The 22,921-nt window shown below is 34.5% G+C and overlaps 1 long non-coding RNA gene across 1 annotated transcript in view; it reads right to left on the bottom strand.

Annotated features, from left to right (window-relative positions):
* LOC309641245 overlaps positions 1-22,654 on the bottom strand; it is a 106,317-nt gene extending 83,663 nt beyond the window's left edge. The window contains exon 1 of the long non-coding RNA XR_014252575.1: positions 13,566-22,654. This is a non-coding gene — a long non-coding RNA (uncharacterized lncRNA). The remainder of the gene's footprint in view (positions 1-13,565) is intronic.
* Between the last annotated feature and the right edge of the window lie 267 nt (positions 22,655-22,921).

Below are 22,921 nucleotides of genomic sequence, written 5' to 3'. Positions count from 1 at the left end.
GCAATGTTAGCAGAAAATGAGGCAAGTCATCTGAAGTTTCTTCACTGTGAGCCAGGCTTTCACTTTTGCAAATGAAGGATGTCTGCAGATGCCTTAATATTTGCAGTAGGAGTTCTTCTATATCCCCAAACGTGTTGTCTTCCCACTAATACACCAATACCCTCTTCTATTTGTAGTCAGATGTGAAAGGACAACAAAAAGGAGAAAGGTCATTTGCACCATAGCTCATGGATTACCCAGTCTCTGGCAGGCTGCTGTTTTCCTTCAATCCTTTGACCCATATCCCTCTGCAAGTAACATAAAATAAACTGCACATATTTAAGATGTATATTTTGATAAGTTTTGACATATGTATACCCCCTTGAAACAATTACCACTGCCAAGATAATGAAACGTCTATCATCTTCCAGGTTGCCCCGTTATAATTCTCCCTTCCCACTGCTTCCTAACCCCACCCCTCCATTCCCAAGCAACCACAGATAAGCCTTCTGTCACTATAGTCTAGTTTTCATTTTCTAGAATTTTGCATAAGTGGAATTATGCAACACATACTCTTTTTCATGACTTATTTTACTCAACATAATTATTTTGCTATTTACCTATGTAGTATATTTAAATAGTTAATTTTTGTTTGTTTTTTGAAGTTTTTCCGACTGCCTTCATCCAATTCCCCACCTCCCCATCCCATGCTTCCACCGTTTCTAGTAACCACAAATCTGATATCTTTTTCTATGTGTTTGTTTGTTCATTTTTGAAGTATAATTGACCTACAACACTATGTTAGTTCCTGTTACGCAGCATAGTGATTTGATATATTTATACATTTCAAAATGATCACCACAATAAGTCTAGTTAAGGTCTGTCACCATACTAAGATACTACATAGTTATTGACTATATTCCCCACACTACTTTTCATATCCATGACTCATTTATTTTGCAGCTGCAAGCTTGTACCTCTTAATCTCTCTCACCTATTTCTTTCCTCCTCTTGCCTCTGGCAACCACCTGTCTATTCTCTGTATCTATGAATCTGTTTCTGTTTTGTTTGTTTTGTTTTTCAGATTCCACATACAAGTGAAATCATAAAATATTTGTCTCTGTCTGACTTATTTCACTTAGCATAATGCCCTCCAAGTTCATCCATGTTGTCACAAATGGCAAAATTTCATTCTTTTTTATGGCAGACAAATATTCCATTGTATATATGCCACATCTTCTTTATCCATTCATCTATCGGTGGACACTTAGGTTGCTTCAATATCTTGGCTATTGTAAATAATGCTGCAATGAACACAGGAATGCATATATCTGTTTGAATTGGTCTTTTCATTTTCTTTGAATAAATACCCAGGAGTAGAATTGCTGGATCACATAGTAGTTCTATTTTTAATTTTTTGAGAAATCTCTGTACTGTTTTCCATAGTGGCTGCACCAACGTACATTGCCACTAAGAGTGCACGAGTGTTCCCTTTTCTTCACATCCTCACCAATGCTTCTCGTTTGTTGTCTTTTTGATAATAGCCATTCTGACAGGCATGAGATGATATCTCACTGTGGTTTTGATATGCATTCCCCTGATGATTAGCGATGTTGAGCATCCTTTCATGTGCCTGTTGGCCATCTGTATGTATTCTTTGGAAAAATGTATCTATTCAGTTCCTTTGCTCATTTTTTAACTGGTTGTTTGTTTTTTTGATGATGAGTTGTATGAGTTCTTTATATATTTTGGATATTAAGCCCGAATTGGATATATCGTTTACAAATATCTTCTCCCATTAAGTAGGTTGCTTTTTCATTTTATTGATAGTTTCCTTCACTGTGCAAAAGCTTTTTAGTTTGATGTAGTCCCATTTGTTTATTTTTGCTTTTGTTCCCCTTGCCTGAAGAGACATATCCAAAAAAATATACTAAGACCAATGTTAAAGGGCATACTGCCTATGTTTTCTTCTGGAGGTTTTATGGTTTCAGGTCTTACATTTTAGTCTTTAATCCATTTTGAATTTATTTTTCTTCATGGTATGAGTGAGTAGTCCAGTTTTTGCTTTTGTTTTTTCTGTAGCTGTCCAGTTTTCCCAACATCATGTATTGAAGAGGTTGTCTTTTCCCCATTGTATCAATATATTTTTGCCTCCTTTGTTGTAGATTAATTGCCTATATAAATGTGGGTTCATTTCTGAGCTCTCTATTTTGTTCCGTTGATCTATGTGTCTGATTTTGTATATAAAGAGCTGATTATTTTATTGCTAGACAATTGTCCATTATGTGGGTTTACCACATAAAAAATTCATTTACCTGCTGATAAACATTTGAGTGGTTTTCAGTTAGAAATAAAGCTTCTATGAATATTTGTGTACAAGTATTTCTATGTACATACATTTTTATTTTTCTAGGTAAATACCCAGTAGTGAAAAGGCCACATCTTAGAGTACATGTATGTTTAAAGTTGTAACAAACTATCAAATTGTTTTCCAAAGTACAATTTTACATTCCATCAACCATGTACAAGAGTTCCAGTTTCTCTACATTTTTGCAAACTCTTGATATAGCAATTATTTTTAATTTTTGACATTGTATTAGGTGTGAATTGATATCTCATTGTGGCTTTCATTTACACTCTCTTAATGACTAATGATTCTCAGCATATTTTCATGTGCTTATTGTCATCCAAATATGTTATTTGGTGAAATACCTGGTCAAATCTTTTACCCATTTTTTTTTTATTAACATCCATCAAAAATCTGAAAGATACTACAACTGAAATCTACAAATGATGTGAGACCAGATCTTTAAAACATAATATGCTTACACAATCTAATGACCTTACAAATATGGTAGCAACCAGTTGCTTGGTAATAGTATAAACAAATAGATGATTCTCTACATTTTTATTGAAGCCATTGTATTAATTGGTTTACTTTGTCTTAGAAAAATATCCTAAATTTCTACAATATTATTTGCTCCCTCAATGCATTAACCAGGAGTCCTGCATATTTGTTCTTCCAGAAACTAACGGAAGAGCTGGCATAATATTTGAAATAGGCAAATATTTTATTTTCATGTAATTAATAAGGTAATTGGCTAAACAAAATTTTTAAAAACTTCTGTGATCATCTACTGCGCGCAAACTATTGCTTTTTGCTGTAATAATAAATAGAAATTAATACATATTATCTAGATGCAGACTCAGCCCACAAAAGCCAGATAACCAAAATATTTATGCCTCAAAAATATTTTTACAAACTTTAAAAAATATTTATAAAATGTCATGCTTGTGCCAATTCATGTTAAAAGTTCAGTGCGGTATTTTTGGATAGATACTTTTGTGTCTATTTTTTCTATTTTTCTATTTCAAGAGTTGTGCATGTCACAAATGTCAAGGTTTTATAAATGGTGATGAATTTCTTTTCTTTTAACACATTTTAAATCTAGTCTGTGTCTTTCCTATTGCCTGATTCTGCAAATTTCTACCAAATTGATAAAACTTCTTGTTCTCTATTTGTTTATAGTATATAAATCCTACAATTTTAAAAGACATAGCAATTAGGATAGTTGTTTTAAAGTGCCAGTGGTGTATAATTTGTACTGATTCAAAAAACATCACAACAGAGAAAAACAAAAACACGTTCCATGTATCAGATATTGAAACACATAATATGCTCAATATTCTATATGCACAATGCAATTTTAAGTTGTCTTAGAAATGTGAATAATCATGTGCAGACCAAACTTCCATCTTGTGTATTGACAAGCCAAGTTTGATTTTAATATGCAAGAATCTAAGTGTGTATGTGTTTCTCTGTGCACATGATGGATATAAAAAGACATATAGTACAAGGGAAGATCAAAATAAATATTATTTGGTGTCTGTCAAAAAAATAAAATAAAGACATATAGGAAAAAATGGTATCCATTCCCTGCAACTCCTCTCTTTTCCCTAACTCTTAAGACAGGAAATGTAGTACATATAATATTCCCAAGTTCCAACAAGTTTTTTGTGACTCAGTCTTTCCTCCCATTGAAATATTTGACAAGTTGTTTTTGTTTGTTTGTTTGTTTGTTTTTAAGCAAATTGTTGTTGGGGGAGGAGAGGGCATTATTATTCATTAATTTTCAGAAAATTGACATAGAATAAAATCTGAAGCGTTTAACCTCATTGATGACCATGATTGATTCTGATGATTTGGTCAAGTGAAGTTCCTCGTCATCCTTTGAGTAAAGGACGCATGGATTGATGCCTTCCTCTACTTATTCCAAACTCCTGCTCAACCTCAAGGTAAGGTCCAGATTCCACCTATTTTCTTAAGCCTTCCCTGATTTCTTTAGAATATTCTCTCTATTAATATATACTGCTTTATTATCTATCTGTCTCTCCAAAAGGCTGTAAGTTTCCTGACTTCAAGTATGGTATTTTTTCATATCAATAAGTATTACATATATATCCATAAATACTACTACTACTACTACTACTACTACTACTTCCTCTGTTATTACTACTAATTTTTATTCTAAGTTTTCAGAAATAAAAAATAAAAAAGTATCTTTATAAAAAATTATCTTTCCTTAAGTTTCCTTAAAGTTTAGCAGAATAAATGGGAAAAAAAAATTAGACAGCAATATAATAAGCACTCTGGCAGATATACATACATATATATATATATATATATATATATATATATATATATATATATATATATATATATATTATTTGAGACCATACCCTGAGGGAGTCAAGGAAAGCTTCCTAGAGGAGGTGGCCCCTAAACTGAGTAGTAAAGAACAAGTAGACATTAACCAGGTAAAGGATGGGTGATGAGCGGTAGTCCAGACAGATGGGAGAGCATGAAAAGACTTTGAGATGTGGAATAATAGAGGCAGATATAGAACCTGAATGCAAATTTTGAGATTGGGATCAGAGAAGTTGAGACTGGAGCAGAAGTCAGATAACAGACTATAGAAAGCATCTTAACCTAAGCAACCATATATTTCCATTGGACCAGATTTTGTTTGCACTGACACAACTAGAAATAATATTCCCTTTTATTCACATGTCCTAATTTGAACAATAAATTGTAAGGTCACTGTAACTTAAGACTATCTCCTTTTTTTTTTTTTTCCTGCAAATAGTAAGAAGCCTTTGAAAGAAGTTTAAAAATATTAATAAGGTCAGGTAAGCCATTTAGAAAGATTAATCTGGCACCTGTTTGGAAGATGGCATTCAAAGGAGTAAAGCTGAGGCCAGGAACACTAGTAAGGAGCCTCTGAAACAATCCAAATGAGAAATGATAAGGACCTGAATGGCGGGAATAATAAATAGGGCTGTAGAGGAGAAATAATTTCTGGAAGTATTTAGGAAGCAAAATAACCATCAGTTGAGAAGGGTGGAGAAAAACAAGGAGAAAACAACTAGATATTAAATGTTATGCAGAAGAATAAATGCAAATAAATGAAGCCATAGAGATGGGGAAAACTATAGGATGTGTTCTCTGATGATGGAACCGCAAAAAATAGATAAAGCATGAAATGTGTGTGGAAGTAATTGTAAGGTAACTCTGGTAGAGTTTCTTGGACACAAATACCGGACAACTTTGATGTTAGCTCTTTGAAGTGTGAGGCTAGAGAGAAGCATAGGATAATCAGGAGCCTGTCTGGACCGAACATGTGTGGGGTGAGGGAAGGCGGGCTGCAAAGTTCTGCAGTAATGTCCAGGTATCAGCTGCCCAGTGAGTCAGCTGTCAGAGCCAGCAAATCAGAGCTGGAATCCAGTAAACAATGTCTCTTATTGAGACTAAAGGTTGAGAACAAGATAAACAGGCTGAGGATACAACAGGTATCAGACTAAAGCACAGATAGGAACAAGGTTGAGGACCCCCTACTGGGGCAGGGAACCACAGCTGAGAAAATTGTCAAGAAGAGATGACCATCTGTGGATAGAACTCACATATATGTAGTTAAAAAGCTGCTCCCGACCACAGAAGCTGGAAGAATGACAAGGCAAGAAGCAGGCAGAGGAGACAGCATAACCAAGTATTCACTCAGTGAGGTTAAATTTTACCCCAAAAGGCAAGCTGTCAAATGCTACTACTTAATAGATCCCTTTGTGGATCCACAAGCAACTCCATCCAAGTGCAATCTATGCAAGGGCGGAAGGTTTTGCTAGGGCCATGGTAATTTAATTTTTTTATGTGCAATTAGGGCAATTAAAAAATAAAATAAAAAATATGAAATGATAAAATATGTGTTGGTAACTATATGACAAGGTCTATGCTTTATAAGATATATGGAGTATTCTAACTCTTATAATTAGTTTTTATTTTATAGAGGCATATGTAAAAAGTTAAACAGCGCTACCTATTGTCATGTGACTGAATTTTTTCAGTGAAACAAGTTATATAAGTAAAAATTTCTCTTCTGAAAGAATATTTTATCTTGTAGATATCCTTATTCATTTTTCCATCAACAACCCTCATATTTTTTAAAAAAACTAGAATTTTGCTCCTCCTCAAAAAATCCTCTCTTTAAAAGGATGTGTCCTATTGAGGTACAGTCACAATTAATAATCAACAGGAAGCAAACTGGGTGCAAAAAGCTATCATGACACTAAGGTTTGGAATTTAAAATAATTTTCAAAGCGGTATCTGTCAGATGCAAGACAATATGTCTAATCTTACATATCTGCTTAAAACTAGGATGTTCTATCACTATTTATTGATTGATTGATTGATTGATGCACTTTAAAAGCTTTGTAGATATTTTGCATCATATCCAGATGAATTGTGGCAAAATGCAACCTACCCTCTTATTGAACAGACACTCCGTTAAACCAAAACAAAATGCCAAATCACCTTTTGTACCATAATCTGGAGATCATCTGTTCCAGAAATAACTATCTGTGGCTCTATGGTTAGGGAAGATTACACACAAAGAACTGATATATTAAGGAGCAATAAAGACAATAAGTATGAATGTAATCTGTAAAAAGCCGACATAATTAGTATTTGCAAAAGAAAGTGCTTATTTTAAAATTTGGTTAATAGGACTTAAGCAAATAAAGTTACTATTTAATTCTGAGTTTTTATAAGTAACATAATTAATATGTCATTAAGGCCCCTTGTTAGTTTCACTGGGAAATTATCTTTTCATTGCATATGTCCAGGCTGAATACAATTCATTTTATTGTCGCCCATAACTCACTTCTTCTGGTTTTATGAAAGCACATGTAGCAGCTTCACCTCTGGCTCTACCCTCCATCACAAACTCATTTAAATAGTGATATTAATGATTTCAGAAATCACTACAAATGGCTGGCAGCATCGTTGTCGTTAATGTCTCAAGAGAGCCACACAAGCGAATTTTATCAGCTTGAGGCTGAGGTATTTGATGAAGTAATAACAAACTAGCTCTGAATTGTCTTTCATTACCCTTTATCTCTCCTAGAGAGAATATAATCTTATTCAAATTATAATGGCCTTTGTTATCAATGAGTTTTACTATTTATTTACCTGCATCCACACGTGCAAATGCCCATGCATTCTGCTTTTTCAACCTACCTATAATGAAATTTCTTCACTATCAGAATCATGCACAATCACAAATTACAAACTAGTTACTAGTATAATTTGCTTAGCATAAAAATACCCTACTCATTCTTTTAATATACTATCTTGATTAAAGGAGTAAAATCCAATCATTAGGGTTGAAATACAGTAGATGCTAAGCAACTTTTAAAATAAGAAGTTAAATTGTGCTGAGGGTAACTTAGGGTAAGTAGAAAATTGTTAAAGACTGTGGTTCTCCTGTTCGGCACAGATCACCTGGTATCTAGATAATTACTTTTTGTTTTAACCTTTATTTATGATAATATTTTGGTATTTGTGTAAGCTAGATAATGTCAAAGAGCTTTCATACTCCATATCAATTTTATCCCCTTAACCAATCTGTAAAGCAGGGTAAGGAGGTATAGTTATGTATAGCTGATAGAGAGGAACTGCAATTCAGAGATGTGCTCTGATGTCATATAAAGAGAATCAAGGCAAGAGTGTCCACTGGGCTATTTTTCTTTTCTCTCTGACTCGTCTGCTTTTCACCTTGACAATAATTCTATCTTCCTTGTCTCTTTTAACATATGCTAACAACGCAAAAAATAATTCTTACAATGAAGTTAATGGTGATCTGTAAACTAAACCCCTTTTTAAAATTGATTCATTCATACAACAAATATTTACTGACTACTTACTCTGTGCCAGATACTGTTCTAGATATGGAGGATAATGCAGTGATGATATACACAAGAATTTCTACCTTCACTCTATTATATTGCAGGTGATAAATATGTAAATGCTGTGGAAAAAATATAAACTCACGTAAGGTGAAGAGAGACTGCTAGTGGTTGTTTTTAATTTTAAAAAGTATAATGGGGTAGTCCTCAATGCAATAGTAATGGACTAGAAAGAGAGGCGATAGTAAACCACCTTATAGAAAAAATATCAGGTATTTGTAATAATAATTTCCAACGGCTTATCGTTTTCTATTTTGCAAAATATTCTTGATATATCATCAGATTCAAGGCTATCAATAACCTTACGAAGTACGCAGAACAATTGTAACTACCCTTGTCTTAGAGATGAGAGAATACATTTGAAGAAGTTGAGTGTCATAAACAATACCTGTATTAAATTTTAATATTCTGAGGGCAATGCACCAGCTTCATTTGGGATTCTTTCAAATCAATGAGCTTTCCTAAAATTAAAAGGTTAATATTATACAAGGCAATAACATCCACAAAGGTGGGATTATGTCTGTTTTATTCCCTAATAATTTGATTTCATTAAGCTTATGACTGCCCAGACACACTAGAGTTCCTCCTGGTTCTCAAATACACCCCTTAATTGTTCTCCCTTCTGCTTCCTCTGACTGGTAAGTAGTCAGAGTCAGTAGTCTCTGACTTGCACACATACTCTCTTTTTCCATCTATCCATTTGACATCAGATCTTTTTTAACTGATGCTGTTTTCTCAGATTCTCAGTTGCAAAACGCCATCTTATCATCTGGGTCTTAATTCTATTATCACGTTCAGATTATTTATTGTCTGCCTACTCTAACTAGAGTATGTGCTCCCTGAGAGCAGAGATACAGGCACCATGATCGCAGTGCAGGTTTTCAACTCAGAACTTCACAAAGTACATTGTAAGCACCTTGTCTTTGTTGGGCTAATGAATGAACAGCTATCAAATCATCTAACAATTCCAAATATGTTCTAAGCCTCAGTAACTAGAAAGCACTTGAAATTAATAAAATTAATATTCATTATATCACGTTCTTGTCTTAGCATTAAATGATTGAAACACCACTACAGTTATCATGTTTCAGATCAGAAAAGTGAGCCACAGAGGGAATTTTTCTAACAGCCAACAACTCTCAGTACCAAGATTCGGGTACATAATCTTAACTACTTCACTCTATAAAATTCCCCTTTGAACTATCCCAAAAGATTATGAATATTTCCTTTGAAAGATTGTAAATGTTTCCAACACATTGCCCAAGTCTAGGGAGTGCCATCTGCATTATTGTTACATAACCACAGAAAATAATGTGAATAAATTCCCTTGGGTTGGGCATTATGAAGGTCATTGTTTTATTTGGAATGCTTTGAACAACGTCATCTTCTTCCTAATTCTACTTTCTTCTTCTCTTTCTGACTGGTGAGTAGTTAAATACTTGCCCACAAACTCTATTTATCATTTTTCTATTCACCACTAGAAGAAATGTTAGAAAAAGTGTAAATATAAGAAAAAATGAATATCTTAATTCTACAATGTTTGTATTTAAATATGCATTGGAAAGCTTGGATTTATACCTGGAGGAAGGAGGAAACCCCATCAAAATCATAACACAAATTTTGGTGATAGTTGCTAAAAGTTGGGGAGGCTTATGCAAGACTTTTCCACATACTATGAAAAGTGAGCTCTTTCCTCTTTGCCTTAAGGTGAAAGGAAAGGTGTAAGATAGAGGAAGCATGTCATTAGCTTGTACGCTTCATGAGGATCTACTTAATGGCATGAAGCTCTATACCGTGTGCCCAGTACACAATGTTTATGAAATCGCAGAAGTGAGTAATAATTCCTCAGTGATCTATATTAGAGTTATTCAAAGTGTATTCTGCAGAGCACATAAGTAGAATATTAAGAAGTGTTATACAAAACAAAATTCTAGCAGATACATTTTTAAAATGCTTAAAGAAAGTTAGTCAAGTGTTATTTCTGGAAAACTTCTTGGAAGTTTTAGTATACCGATCTGAGTTGTAAGTATTCAAGAGGCGGTTATAGGTTGCAGTGCTTCCCACGTTAACTTGAACTCAAAATTACGTTTTCATAAAAAAGAATGATGAACCTTGGAGTTTACTTGAGGTTGCTGATTATTCTGATTGATAGTGATAGGAAACGCAAATTAGCTTATCTCACTCACTAGTTAATCATGTAAAAATAGTAACTAGTATGGTTATGATGGATAGAAGATAAATGGAGAAAAATGACTTGATAGGATTTTGATATAAGGTGTTGACTGTTCCTAGAGGTAAGATTCTCTATATTCAAATACAGGTTAAATTACATTGCTATCTTCTTAGAAAAAACTTAGGGTATATTAAACTGTAGTTGAAGATTTTAAGATTATTTCCAAAAATGTATTTTAAAAGGGTCTTTTTATACCTAGATATATGTATTTCTTTTAATTCTTCTTAGAATTAATTGTTGTTTATATGTATTATTAAATTTAAAAGAGTTGTAAAAAATCATTAATAATTGCAAAAAGGATGGTATTCCTATAGGCTCTATTTTCTAGCTAAATGACAAATTTAGCTTTTTAGACCTTGAGCTCATTCTAAGAATAGATACCATTTATAAGTAGCAGTTTTCTCATATGTAAGTACTGGTACCCAGAAAGAAGTAGCCTCTAGAGTTCTAATTTTGCATATTTGGTCGATAAAGTAGTAGAACATGTGAGACTAAAATTCACTAACTAGGTCTCTTCCTGAATCTAGGATATGTAACAAATAAAATACTGAAGAGATGAGTATGAAAGTTATTTCATAGAATTTTTTGAGTCTTGGAAATGAAGAGGATTATACCAAATAAATGAAAAATCAAATGACAAATAAATAAGAGATCAAATAAATGAAAGATCAAATGAGAATACTGTTACCTCCCACTTCCCACCTGGCCACAAGCAAGCCCATAGGCTTCCTTCAGCTAATGCCCAGAGCAAATATCTTAAGGGACCTCTTCCCTTCGAATACTGGATGTGACCACCAAAGTAACTAAAGATAAATGGTGATGCCTGGCAGAATATTAGAGGGGTTTAAGGTAGGAAGGAAAATATGGTGAAAGAAAGGGGAATCCATAGTGCTTGACCAAGTACTTAATACAAATATAGTGTTTGGTGAACTTTTTAGGAATTTCTAAAATATGTTTTATTGAAGGATAACACAAAAAAAGGAAAGAGTAGATAAATCATTAATGTGCAGTAAAATTAATCATCAGAAAGAGAACACAACCAGGTAAAGATGTAGAACATTATTGATGCCAGGGAAATGCCCTTGAATCCCTGCCAAATATAACTACCCCTCTCCTTTCCAAAAGAAACATCATAGATTTTCTTGTCTCCTCTTGAATTTAACATAAATGGAATCATATGCTATGTACTCTGCTTTCAGTCAACATTATGAGATTCATCCATGTCATGCAATTATGTGATGACTGTACTGATTTGAAATTTTAAAAAATAACCAAGTTACTTATGGCAAATCATAGAAAGTAATATATAAAATTTCCAACATTTTGAGACAGATGCTTATTTGGGTAAACCAATGACTTTTTATTTCAAATATGGAGCCGATGATTAATAACTAAATGTAAGCCTTTAGTTTCCTACATTAAACTGGACATAGAATAGGGCTAAATATTTTCATCATTGGGCTATCATCAAAAGCCAAAGAATTATCCTGAGTGCTTTACACAAAATTATGATAAAAATTAAATACAATATCACATGAACATAGGAATTCTCTTATGCACATAGGAAGTGTAACTACAGTGTAGAAAGATTGATTTTCCTGTATGGTCTATAGGATCCTTTTTGTTTCTTGGCCTTTGAATCATGGGACCTTTTGAGAATCTGGAGATCACTTGCATTGGAAGATCATTCACTGGAAAATTTTCCATATCTACATACACAACATTCTGCATTTAGCTTCAGAGTGTCAGAGACCACGTGAGGGAATTCACAAATCTATGATGCTGAGATGAAGAACATTAATTTTGAGTTATACTTTTGCAAATGTTTCTTTACAAAACCATGAAAGACTGTTTAGAACAGTACTCATACTCTTCTGTAGAGAGGAAAGTCACAAAGGTTTTTGTCATCTTTTAAAACATAATGATAAGTCGGCAAACAGTTTGTTTTTCTGGTAACTGAAATGAGGCCACTGAGGTAGAACTGGTCTCATCTTTGAGTTGTCTAAGAAGCGTCTCCTAAATCATTTCAAATTCCCTTGTTCTACGCTTGTCCCACGCTTGTCCCCAGATACAACGTAACGGGATTCTCTCTCAAGCACTTCATCCTTCTCCCTCTCTCTCTCTCTCTGATACTCTAGTCTAACAGGTAATTTTTTCAAACATCTTCAGAAATTCTTCGCTTTGTTCTCATTTTATCACTGAATCATTTTGTGAAAATACCGGCATCAGTCAGGGTCTAGCTCACAGCTATCAGAAACTGCTGTAGGTATTTCTGCAGAAAAGGCACTTGAATTAAATGCTAACAAAAATCAATGTTTGGGCCTCTTTGAATAATTCCAAAATCACGTCACAGAATTGACCACTAGACTGCCAAAACCAGGAAACGAAAGGAGGACACTGGTCTCCCAAATTCTGGCTTCAGGATCACAAGATCTTAGCAGGAACTTGGAGAGCAGAGAGCTGTATTGCAATTGCTGGTTTGGGGAACACACGGCCTGCTGTGATCCAGGAATAACGAGGCTCCACCAGAAAGGCTGGCTGCAGGCTCTGCTCCCCCAGCCAGGTTGATGCTAGGCCCTTCTCTCCACTTAGGGCAGCTCTGAATTCAAGTCTTACATGAGTACACATGATCAGTAGAAACCAAATTACATCCAGAATTCTTGCTATAAGGTAGTCCTGAAAATGCAGTCTTTAGCATTTCACATCTGCACGACACAGGAAAGGCCACAAGGAAGTGGAAGAGGTGCTGATAAGATAATTTACTTTATGTGCCACGAATACCTAGCAGCATTCAATCCTGGTTTCACGACCATTAGGATGTGAATATCACCAGAACAGCAATAAAACTCCAAAATAAACTTGATTTAAAGGCTATTCATTTTTTTAAAAAAAGGTTACCCTGTATTTAAGCATCAGGGCTATTATAGAATTAAAGCCATGTCTATTGAATCACATACAGTGAATAACAGAGATTGTTCAAAATATCTTGCTCTACTGAAATTATTTTGCATTAAATATTGTTTGAAATAAGAGCTTGAAATCTGCTAGGACTTACCTTTTTGAAAAAATGTGTGTGTGTTCTGCTTACAGAGGGATTTTTCGCTTCATTCGCATTTTTCGTAATAGAATTTGATATTCATGTTCCAGACGTCTAGAAAGACAACAAGAAAAGCAGAACATTATTTTTTTCTGTATTTAATTAAATTTTTTCCTTACACAAGTTAAAAAGAGTATTGTATTATAAGTATATTTTTTAAACATTTGCCTCAATAATGCTCTATAAAAGTAATGTCACATATGCATTTCCTGAAAGCAGATGTTTTGTTTTTAGTATATAAAAACAAGAGATCAGAATTTTTTGTTCATTCTTTGAATGTCCAGGTAGCTGATCTAAGTGTCAGGCTGCTTTTGAATGCTAAAGAAAGGGCACTTGAATTAGTCCCTTTTTTTGGTAATTTATGTATAATAAAAATAATTCTGGTTATAATCAATAGCTAGAAAAGTTCTTGTATAGCATGGTAAAATATAGGGAAAAATAAGTTAGTAATTGAGACATTCATCATATGTCAAATATAAGGTGTCAGATACATCCTTATATCTTTCATTGATTACGACTAAAAGAAAAACTCTTTGGTATGCTAATACAGAAATTTTTAGGACATTGCTCTGTAAAATTGACCTTTATATATAAGCCTTGTTAGTAGGTGATAACACTATTTGATATATGACCTCAGTTAACACTGAATTCCACCCAAACAAGTAGGAAAAGATGCCAATTTGAACAGCCCAAAACTACTGTATAGGCATTGTTAAAGCAAGATTATAAACAATAATATATCAAACAAAAAACGTGCAGTGTAATGGAAGCTAAATGCATCCAGAGCCTCAATTCTAAGAAAATATGCCTGCATTTCTCACAATTGCAGAAAGGAAAGTGTGTCTTCATTTCCACCACCGCACTTCTCCACTCTGACTTTCCAGCAGGAGGTGAGAGAACCACAGTAGAAGACCTCTGGCCAGTCAGCCATGCAGCTTGGTGCCCTGATCCCACCTCTGGCGATTTCTGGTGTATCTCACACTGAGAATCTTTGATCTTTGTGCGTCTGTGTCTGTGTGTCAGTGGGAAAGGGAGTGTCGGAAAGGGAGTGTCAGAAAGTGGTAGCGATAACTCTTTCCAGTGTTGTCATAATTTTTCTCAGCCCCTCCTTCTACTATCAGGAACTATCAGCACCCCCTACTGGGGAGCAAGGATGTAAGCCTGGGTTGAAATTCAGCCTCCAGCGCGTTCTAATTCTATTCCCTGGGGCCAATCCCAGCATTTGTGAGTGTCAGAAAGGCTATTTACCCTTAAATACAGAAGTCCTATCTTCAAAGCTATTGTAAGAATTACTTAATTGTATGTAATATGTATAAAAATGCCAAGCCTCAAGGTCCAGGGAGAGTAGATTCTCAATACACTTTAGTCCCCTTCCTCTTCCCCCAGCTCACACAAATCTGTATTTGCCCTCCGCCTAGTGGCAGACCTCCCACACGCATTATTTGCGTAAATTACTCACACCAAACACTGTTTTGCTTTCAACAATCCGCCCAAAAAGTCAAAAGATAAGACAATATTATGACCAAATTAAACACTGTGGAAAACAAACAAAATGCAGACCTTCTAGAAATAAAAAGAATACAAATACTAAATGGAGTAATTCTTTTAGCCAGAAAAGAAGATAAAGATGAGAAAATATAAACAGCATAATTACAGAGAAGGAAGCGCACGTGCTGCTTGCCCAGCCTGGATGTAATTTTTGGTTCTGGTTGTCACAATTACAAGTTAAGTAGCATTATATTGTTCATGGGTAATTTACTTCTGGGCTGTTTGAAAGGACCAGCTCTCAGTGTGTTTTTTGTGTCGACACATCTGTTGACACGGCCGCCATCTTAGAGTCAAACTGCAGAAGTTGATGATGATTAGGGATTCCATCCTCTGCTTAGAAATACGACTGCTTTCTAAGAAACTTTTGCTTCTGTATTGCAAAAATCTCTGCTGTAATGTCAAACATTGCAAACCATGTTTTTTTTACTATAGCCCTATTTCTCTCTTTTAGTGTAATTTTATTGGTCACGTTTTAAGGGTTAGACATAAGGTAACTTCTTTGTTCTTGCTGTATGTGATATTGACAGTGTTGTCCAGTCATTCACAGAGGCTTTTTATTTTTATTGTACAAACACCAAAAAAGCAAAATTTTTAAAATTTCTAATAGGTATGAATGGCTTAAATTTTTTATTGACTTGTGACTTAAAAGTTAAATTCTCTTAAAGAGAATAGATTTTTACCTGAATATATTTTTGAGAGAAAAAGAAACTTTTGTAGCACCTTTTATATCTATGTTCAAATATCTCTTAAATACCCTGAAAAATTCATATTTAATGTTTATTAAATAAAGGTTTCTTGAATATTATTTCTAGGAGATAATTAATATTGGAGTTACAGAATTAGCTATTTTGTGGTGACTTTTTTCCTCCTTTATAACTCTACTTATCTTCATTTGTTGTCTTTTACAGATAAGAAACATTCAGGTCAGCCACATCAATAGGTTTTATTACAAAAAAACAGATGTTATCATCACCTATTATGTCAGTTTAATTAGAAATATTGAAATGTGTTATATCCCTGTTAAGCTTAAGACTGTGGAAAATAGCTTGTTTTCCAAGTTCTTCAAATTCTTATACAGCGACTACTTCAAAAAATGAATCTTTGTTCACATTTTAATGGGACCAGAGAAGAAGCAAAATTTTGGCATTTTTTAAACTTTTAAACAAATAATCTAAATGTTTTACTAAGGTCTGATAGCATTTAACATTGATTTTAATCCTACAGATCATGACACTATTTTAGAGGCATAAGCCCCAAAGAGATGAATTCTAACAAGCAGACTTTGCAAGTTTCCTCCCTGTCTACACACATAGTTCATGCTATAGTTATTTATGGTGAGAGCTCCCTTCCTGGAACAGGTCCTCTCTCTACATTCTTTTTGGCAGTTATGGGGAAAGTCAGAGTTTCTTCCTAAGTCTTTTGGGCCTTAAAATAAGTCAACCTAAATTAATTCTCATGCCAAAGGGACACCATTTGGGGTGTTGCTCCCCTACAACTCTGTCCTTCAAAGTACTGACAGCTACACAGCAACAATGAGGTCATCTAAATAGTGGGCTTAAAGGGGAAGGCAAAATCTTCTGTTCATGAGTTAGTGACTTTTTTATATATATTTGAAAGATTTCTTCATTGTACTTCTGATTCTCAGCTACATTTTGAATTAAGTTGTTAAATAGAAAAATTCTGAGTGATTTGAGTGCCATATGGAAAGTACAGTTCAAATAGGCAAAGAATCGTGCATATACACGCATATACAGAATAACTGTTGTATAGGTATTTAGATGTAAGTGCATATTTCAGAACATCTCATTAATATTCTCCCTAGTTAAAGTTAAATCTTGCCCAGTGAGCATACATTTTTTTCCCCCCCTGTATTTACTGGTGTGCACTCGTGTAAGGCTAGATCCAGGTTGGAAGAGACCAGCACATTCCAATTTAAATAGTTTTCTAATTCCCTGTTGCTGTCTTAAATTGGAAAACAAGTACTTTAATGGAATGAAGCCACTGAATCTGCAAGAGTGCTAGAGAACCACTCAGCAAATAAGAAAAAGACTTTCACATAAGTGCAGAATATGTCTGATAGACTTGGCTTCCTAGGTATAACAAATAGCAAATTAAGGTTTGAGATTATCAGAAATACAATATTTATGAAACAATAAAATCCTGGCATAGACACAAAAATAGAGGCTCACACACACAAATTCATGCACAAACAAAATCATCTTATACAAAATTGCCACAAACAAAACTATATAAAAACTTTCTATCCCATAGAAAATATTTCCAAAATGTGTCCTAACTTCCCAACAGGAAAATTAGCCTTTCTTATGGAGTGTGATATTAAAACTGTGCCCAAGGAGGGCAATTCACATTCAGAGAATACCATATCTGTATTCTGTTCCCTCATGAATGAAGGCATTGAATTAAAATGTCAGAATTGGAAACTGCATCTAGAAAACCTGGAGTTCATTTTTTCCAGCTTCAAATGCTAGTTAGGAAAATTAACTTCAAATTCTTACTAGTAAAATTCTGCAATTAATTGTTTTCTAGTGATTTATGCTTACCGTATAACTTAACCCACTGAAGGATGCAAGTAGCTAGTTAAGACATGTTCTCTACAGTAATATTTTTTCAATTATTTAGTTTTATTTTAAAACTAGTTTCTGATTTGTTCTACTAACATATTAAAGACAGCCTGAAAAAAAAAAAAAAAAAACGGTTCTGAAGAACCTAGGGGCAGGACGGGAATAAAGACACAGACCTACTAGAGAATGGACTTGAGGACACAGGGAAGGGGAAGGGGAAGCTGGGACAAAGTGAGAGAGTGGCATGGACACGTATACACTACCAAATGTAAAATAGATAGCTAGTGGGAAGCAGCCGCATAGCACAGGGAGATCAGCTCGGTGCTTTGTGACCACCTAGAGGGGTGGGATAGGGAGGGTGGAAGGGAGGGAGACGCAAGAGGGAAGATATATGGGGATATATGTATATGTATAGCTGATTCACTTTGTTATAAAGCAGAAACTAACACACCATTGTAAAGCAATTATACCAATAAAGATGTTAAATAAATAAATAAATAAAAATTTAAAAAATAAAGACAGCCTGACAAAATAGTTGACAATGACAGTGTGTCCACTGCCAGCACAGTCTAGAAGTTTTCAACATCCAAAGAAATACCTTTCCAAACGATACCTACAGGCTCATGTAAGACAATAGATTACTATAAATAAAATTACACTTATGGAACATGATAAAGAAGACTGCCAAGAGTGAAATTCCTCTAAAACAGACAAGAGGATTTGGAAATCGAAAGACTGAAGTTCTAATCGCTGCTTCACTTCTTGCAACACAAATTAAGTGATTTTTTTTTCTTATAACAAGAGTACTAACTCAGAGCCTCAGTATCTTGATCTATAAAATGAGAATAATAACACTAAAACAAGTTTAGTATTTATTATTTAGTGCAAGGTAGTGTGAGTGAACACAGATGTGAATATAATCCAGAGGTATATTAGTTTAATTTTCACACCAGAGTATCATTCACGTTTCTGAATTGTATGCAAACCTCATGTGTTCCCTTCCTAGATAAATAAGGGTGAGTTATGTACCTGAGTTTGGAAACCAGGAGAGAAAGAAAATCCTCACTTTCCTACAAAGATGCTCTCGGGATGTATCAGAAATGCCCCAGGTCAAGACAATGTTTCTGAGTCTATTAATCGCCTCAGTGCTTGGTCACAATAACTGATATCAAGATAGGAGTATGATATTTTGCAGTTACCCTCAAGGTGTTTCTATCCTGCATAATGTCAAAGCATTCTGAATACGCAGTTCCTGAAGAACTGTGACCGTAAATAAAAGCATGATGTGATAGAACCACTAGAAAAGTCAGAAAGCGTGATTATACCGACTTAACAAGATGACAGCAACAGGACATTGGAAGCTATCGTTGGAGGAAAAATATTCCGAGCATGTAGGTTGTTCTTGGTTGCTTCTCCAACATTCATTTCCCCTTTATGTCTGCTTAATGAGGCTCTGAATTTCCAGAGGGCATCCCCTGACTTGGCTAAATCATTCGATGTATGCCAAAACCCCTTAGCTGCAGTGTAGGTGTGGGGATGGTCACTTTAGCCATAAATACTTGTTCTACTTCAAACCAGTCAAAGGAAAACTCAAGATTTGTTGTTGATAAAGGAAAGAAGACCTCTCTTTTTCTGCGAAGGAGAAAGCCTTTAGCCCCTGAATTGACAGAAGTCATCTTGTTGCCATGATAAAGAAGCCAGTCGCAAATAGAGGACAAAGGTGAGATCCACAGAAAAGCCTCAGTCATGAGCTTCTGCTGCTGGATATTTGTTCATGTGAACAAATCCCAGTTTGAGTTGCATTTGTCTATATCTTGCTACTGAAACCATCATAACTGATACACAAAAGTAATAAATCTGCCACCAAAATTTGATGCTTCGTGATATCATGTAATGAAATCAGACTAATAATGATTAACTTAAGAATGGTATTATAAGCAAAACCTATGAGGTAGGGAAAGATATTAAGAATTGGAAAGAAACAATATGTAAGTGTGTAGTAAGAGAAGAACAATGAGAACTTGCAGACAAAGTAAAAATTCAAAAGTGGCTGTGAGCACATTGTAGCATTATTCACAGTAGCCAAGAAGTGGTAGCCATCTGAATGTCCATTGTCAGATGAATGGATGAAGAAAATGTCGTATAAAAACACAATAGAATATTATTCAGGCTTAATTTAAAAAGAAGAAGAAGATCCTGCCAGATGCTCCAACACTGATGAACCCAGAAGGTATTATGCCAAGTGAAATAAGCTGGTCACAATAAGACAAATAGTGTAGGATTCCACCTGTGCAAGGTATCTAAAGCAGTCAAACTTCAGAAACCGTAAGTAGAATGGTAGCTGCCAAAGACTGGGGTAAGGGTGGGCAGTTGTTGGTGAATGGGCACAGAGTTTCAGTTTTATAAGATGAAAAACTCCTAAGGGTTTGTTGTACAACAGTGTGAACTCGGTTAACATTGAACTGTACACTTAAAAATGGTTAAGATGGTAAATTTTGTGTTACTTGTTTTTATCACAATTTTTTAAAAATGGCTCTGGAGTGAGGGGAGAATGGAGATAGATTGCTTAGTAGGCATACAGTTTTCTTTTGGGGTGATAAAAAATGGTTTAGAACTAGGTAGAGGTGGTGGTTGCATAACATGTTGAAGGTACTGCATACAAATTTACTAAAATGGTGAATGTGAATTTTTAATGGTAACTTTTATGTGAATTTCATATCAACAAAAAATAAAGGAAAAAAGTGACTTCGAAATCTATGCAAAGCAGTAGCAAAGCTCACACATACCTAGGGTTTACTCTGACCCAGTCAAAATTTAACTGCTTTAGATGTACTAAAATCATTTAATTATCACAAGCCTATAGAGTACGTGTTATTATCATCTGTATTTTACAGAAGACGAATGCAAATATTTTCCAAGAACACAAACTTGTAGGTCATTCCAGGTTCAGTCCATGTGATTCCTAATTACAAATCACATGTTTATTAAAGCAGCTGGAATGAGTCTCGGTTCCTTGCAACCAAATGACCCTACCTAGAACTCAAATGGAGAGGGGATTATAGAACAAGATGGGCCGTTGTGCTCAGAAGAAGAGCCTGAAATCAGGGTCAGATTATCAGCAAAGGAAAGGTGATACTGAGTAAAAACAGCAGAGGATGAAGAGAAGCGGGACCTGGAAAGACCCAGTTGGTCAGAATCAATTTATTTCTGCTTGATGAGGTGAAAGTTGTAGTGGATTGAAATCAAGTTTACTCAGATGGTTGAATCAGAATCTCAAAAATTTTAGATAGGACTCTCACCACCTATATAGTCCCTGGAAAGTAAATTAATTTTGCTTTCAGCTGCACCTGCAAAAAGTGATCATGTTGTTCATAGAGGGATACTATAGCTTAGGCTATGCTATTTTCTGCAGTATTATTAGTTATGGACTCATGGTCCATCACCCTTTTAAAAATGTGAGGTCTTGGAGTTAGAATAGTTTAAGTCCAATTTGCCACTTACTAGTCAAACCATTTTAATATGTCCCTGAGTATCAGTTCTTCACATGTAAGATGGAGACGAAAATATGTTCCCTGACAAGCGTGGAGAAGGATAAAACAGAAAATATGTAAATTAACTACCCAGTGCCTCATTGGTGATTCCAAGTGGTTCAGTATTATGTCACTATAATACCTATGATTATCATTACATGTGTAAAATATACAACCACATAGAAAAATTCCTAAAATAACAATTACTCTGTAAAAGCAAGTTCCGATTTTTTTCCACATATTAATTAGTTAGTTATATTGACTATATTTCCCACATTGTACATTTCATACACATGGCGCAATTATTTTGTAACTGAAAGTTTGTACCTCTTAATTTCCTTCCCTTATTTCTCTCCTCCCTTCGTCCCCGCTCCCCCTGTGGCAACCATCTGCTTAGTTTCTGTATCTATGACTCTGTCCCTATTTAGTTATGTTTGTTTCATTTCTTTTGTTTTTTTAGATTCTACATATAAGTGAAATCATTCAGTATTTGTCTTTCTCTGTCTGACTTATTACACTTAGCATAATACCCTCTAGGTCCATCTATGTTTTGGCAAATGGCAATATTTCATTTTTTATGCTATATATGTATATACCATATGTGTGTGTGTATATATATTTATGATTTTCAATGGTCTTAACAGTATGTACTTAGGTGTAATTTTTACTGTATTCATATTTATTGAGTTTTTCAGTACTTCTTGAGTGTGTTTTAACTAATTTTTCCAATACTTTCTAGTATGAAGTATTCCACTACTTTCTAATATTAATGGTTCTTATATTAATTTTCCCCCACATCCCATGTCCTCTATTCCTGGACTTCATCAATATCAATGTTAGACCTTCTTTCTGAGTCTGACATTTACTCTGACACTCTTTTTTCCCCAATGTTTATAATTTTTCTCTATGCAAATGTTCAAATATCTTCCATTGTCATAATATTTAGTTCTGTAATCCTATCATCTGCTGTATCTAATCTAATGTTAGACTCTGTTAATGAGTCATTTTGCCTAAAGATAAATAAATATATAATAAAAGAATCTACATCTGTCTGCATTACATAGAAGTCCATTTATATTTTCTGTTTTCCTCTTGGTTTTTGTCCTTATGATACTGTCTTTTGCCGTGCTTTTTAACTTCTGATTGAATTTCAGATATTATGACTCTAAAATATTGTAGAGTTTCATATCATATTTTCAAATGTTATTTTCTATCTCTGGGAAAAGCCTATCTTTCGTTTCACTGTACAGATAGAGCAGTGACTGATCATCTTAATCCAACCAGATTACGATAAATTAAAGGGGGTGAAGTTCTAGTAAGGTTTACTCTACCTCTGATTTATACTGCTTTCTAGGTTTTTGTTTTGTTTTTATTTTTAACTAAGAATATGGTGCACTCTGTGGGGTGCTTTCCCTACTAGGTAAAAAACTCTAATCTCTATTCTCATGAGAATGCTGAAAACTCTCTTATGTTCTTCAGTTTTTTCTGCTATTCTTATCCTTGGACTCCATGGAACCCCAGCATTTGGCAAGTGTACTGAAGGAAAATTAGCAATGTACTTGAGTCTCTAAATTTACATCCAAAGTCTTTGATTTTCTCTGCCCTTTCTCAGTAAATTCTCTTGGATTTTGTAATGGACTTCCAGCTTCTTCAA

Source organism: Balaenoptera physalus (genome assembly GCF_965194825.1).
Source record: "Balaenoptera physalus genome assembly, chromosome: 13".
NCBI lineage: Eukaryota > Metazoa > Chordata > Mammalia > Artiodactyla > Balaenopteridae > Balaenoptera > Balaenoptera physalus.
Note: the sequence above shows the minus strand (reverse complement) of the source record. Positions and strands in the feature narration are given on the sequence as shown.